Genomic DNA, 3,427 nt, shown 5'->3' with positions numbered 1-3,427 from the left:
AGCTGAATCCAGAACAAACTCTGAGACAACTGCACGACCCTCAACCATCACAGGCTGAAAGGCCCCTTCTGTCTGCTCCACAGACAAAGAAGAGCCGGACACACTTTCTCCTTTCCCAGACACACAGCTTGGGATCTCTTTCCCCTTGTCCCAGCATACAAGGCTGGTCACAGACAACTGCTTGGAGACCAGGGTAGCTCCCTCCATAGGCAAGTCAATACCCCTGACGGACACAGGCACGTTTCCTTCACTGTCCTAATTCTCCACCCAGCTAACAGGTAAGGGCCAGGGACACTCATCTTCCACTCTCCTCGCCTTCCCACCCTGCTGACTAGACACAGCCATCAGCTCACAAGGCTGCCTAGGCTCATTCAGACTTTCCTTACCAAGCACCTTGCCACTCCCCACAGATCCCCTGCCCTGCCTGTGTCTCCCCCCCTCAGCTGGGGTCTCAGCTCCCACTGTGCTCAGCGCTGCCCTTGCTGTCCCAGTGGGGGTAGGCAGCGAGCTCCCTGCTTTCCTCACTGCATCAGAGCCAGCGTGAGCCCCCTCTCCAGTGTGCAAGGGGGCAGGGAGCATCTCTGTCCCACGCAGCCCCAGGGGTCTGGTTACAGGCAGGCCAGTAGCCTGACCCTAGCCGCTCCTCCCCGGTGCCAGCCAGGTCATCTGCATTTTCACGGACCATTTCCCTCTCCACCAATTGGTTCCCTGGATTCAAATTCAAACCCTTGGCAGTTACAGGAGCAGGGCCTGGATCCTGTCCCAAAGAGAGACAGTCACCCCATAACAGGGTCTCACAGCTGATATCCCGGAGCACCCCAACGACCAGCCAGCCCCACCCCTCCTGGGTCTGCACAGGGATCTGGGCCATAGGCAGGGCGAGGGGCTTCGTCCCTGGGACCCTCACCCAGCTCACACAGCCCCTCAGCATCTGAGGCTGCACCACCCGGGGCCTGACACCAGTTCTCTCTGTCCCAGGATCTCGCCACCCCAGGAATGTCTCCCCATTGACCATCACCTTCCGCTCCCACTGGCCCCAGGAAACTCCACACAGACATAGGTCGGGGTCAGGAGTGGGACTGTCCACCTCCCCACCCATCTGGCTGACAGAGTCTATGGCCTTGGGACCCAGCAAGGGAGCTAGACACCGGGGCTTTTCTGCAGGATCCCCCTGGTTCAAATCGCCAGCCTGCTCAAAGGCAGTGACGTGGGCATCCACATCCTCCCCATCCTTAACCAGAGGCAGCAATTTAGTCTCGAGGTTCCCTGTGGAACTGGCCCCCCGGGGTCTATCCCCACTCACCCCGGGGAGGTCCCCTAGGCCTCTCCGCTCCCCACCGCCATTTCATGCTGCTGCTGCTTCTGCAGCTCTTTCTCGGGCTCTCGCTGTCTCCCACAGTCCTCTTGCTCTCTCGGACTCAGCTCCAATCCCGTCCGTCTCCGATCCCCAGATGGGGAACCCGATCATGAAGACCCCCGTCTGGTCGGGGACAGGAGTCTTGGTGATGCCTGGCTACCACTCCAGCTGCTCCCAGATCCTGCTATAGCCCCATTTGGCTCAGGAATCTGTTCCTTAGAGCGGTCATCCTCCTCCAGCTGCACGATTAACTCTGCTTTGGTGAACTTTCCAATGCTCAACCCTCTCTTTCTGCACAGGGTTACAATGTCCTTCTTCAGGAGACGGTGACAGGCCATCACTCCGCTGTTCAAGTTGTTGTGGACTCACAGGCCTGTGTGCTGTCAGCTCCCCACAGTTTCCAGGGAGAACCCCTCGTGTGCCAGCCCTTCTCGAGGTCTCCACCTCTTTGCCAGGGTTGAGCTGCAGACTCCTCCACCCCTTGGACTGCTCGCTGCAATCCCCAGGGGGACCCCATTACTGCACAGTCCTTCTCACTGGTCACACACTCCAGGGGTTAAGTGCCCCCTGAAATTGCTCCTCTGAGCCTGCAGCATGCCTGGTCCTCGTCAATCCCCCTTTGTTTTACTGCTCCCCAGTTACTTACTGCAGGAAGCGCCATCCATGGGGTGCAGTACATCCCATTGCTGACACCAGTTGTCACTGAGTCCCTGGGCGATGCTCTGGAACTGCTCCCCATGAAGCCAGTCAGGACTCTGGGGCAGTCTCCTTTCTGTGAGCAGCCTGTCTGTAGGACACAATAACAGCTTCCACCTTCCTGGGTCTGACCTCAGAGCATTCAGCATCCTCTGCCCCTCCGTGCGCTTCCCACAGCCAGTCCGCTCAGGCGGGGTCCTGGGGGAGCCAGAGGTTCCTGCCCCCCAACTCCGCAGTCAGACGGGACTCTCAGCCACCCAGTAAAACAGAGGTTTATTAGACGACAGGAACATGGTCTAACACAGAGCTTGTAGGTGCAGAGAACAGGATCCCTCAGCTGGGTCCATTTTGAGGGGCAGTGAGCCAGACAACCACGTCTGCACTTCACTCCATGTCCCCAGCCAGCCCCAAACTGAAACTCCCTCCAGCCCCTCCTCCTCTGGGCTTTCCCCTTTCCTGGGCCAGGAGGGCACCGGATTCCTTTGTTCTCCAACCCTTCAGCTCTCACCTTGCAGGGGGGAAGGGCCCAGGCCACCAGTTGCCAGGAAACAGGGTGTCGGCCATTCTCTGTGTCCAGATCCCTGCACACACCTGCCCTCTAGGGCTCTGCAATGATCATACACCCTTATCCCACCCCCTAGATACTTAAGAACTGCATAGGGGAAACTGAGGCACCTCCACACTATTTAGAGGAAACATTAAGAACAGTCCCACTTCGTCACATGCTGAAGAAGTGGGTTTTTTACCCATGAAAGCTTATGCCCAAATAAATCTGTTAGTCTTTAAGGTGCCAGCGGACTCCTCGTTGTTTTCATTCCAGAATAGTTTTATCTTTGAAAGATCCTCTGACCCCCGCTCAATAGCTTTACCCTTCTCTCAGAAACAGCGAGGAGTCAGACATGTAATGTTTTGATGCCAGAACAGTTCACATTCTCTGGTCATCCAGGAATCTTCCATATCCCCTGTCAAGGTTCCTTCCCCACACTGAACTCTAGGGTACAGATGTGGAGACCTGCATGAAAACCTCCTAAGCTTACTTTTTCCAGCTTAGGTTAAAACTTCCCCAAGGTACAAACTATTTTAGCTTTTGCCCTTGGACTTTATTGCTGCCACCAAACGTCTAACAGATATATAACCGGGAAAGAGCCCGCTTGGAAATGTCTTTCTCCCCAAAATCCTCCCAAACCCTACACCCCCTTTCCTGGGGAAGGTTTGATAAAAATCCTCACTAATTTGTATTGGTAATCACGGACCGAAACCCTTGGATCTTAAAGAACCATGAAAAAAAGATTCTTAAAAGAAGAATTTTAATAGAAGAAAAAGTAAAAGAATCACCTCTGTAAAATCAGGATGGTAAATACCTTACAGGGTAAT

This window comes from Lepidochelys olivacea (genome assembly GCF_965140295.1).
Source record: "Lepidochelys olivacea isolate rLepOli2 genome assembly, chromosome: 5".
Taxonomy (NCBI): Eukaryota; Metazoa; Chordata; order Testudines; family Cheloniidae; genus Lepidochelys; species Lepidochelys olivacea.
This window is presented reverse-complemented; position numbering follows the sequence as displayed.